Here is a 345-nt window from a genome sequence, read left to right as displayed (position 1 = left end):
TATATATATATATATATATATATATATATATATATATATATATATATATATATATATATATATAGAAATATATATATATATAGAAATATATATATTTAGAAATATATATATATGTGAGTGTGTGTAAATAGGCATTTATGCTGTCAGACTAGCAGCCGGTACCAGTATACACACACAGATGGGAAGGCTGCTGCTATCAGGAGAGAATTGCCATCACTTTGGGCAGCCTGGGAGGATGCTGAGGAGGAGAGCAGAGCCTGAGAGCACAAGCAGCACAACAGAGAGGAGATGTGAAGATAAGGGGGGGGGAGAAGAGGAGTCTAGAGGAGTGATAAGGTAGATGAG

This window comes from Xenopus laevis, chromosome 9_10S (assembly GCF_017654675.1).
Source record: "Xenopus laevis strain J_2021 chromosome 9_10S, Xenopus_laevis_v10.1, whole genome shotgun sequence".
NCBI classification, from domain to species: Eukaryota; Metazoa; Chordata; class Amphibia; order Anura; family Pipidae; genus Xenopus; species Xenopus laevis.
Note: the sequence above shows the minus strand (reverse complement) of the source record.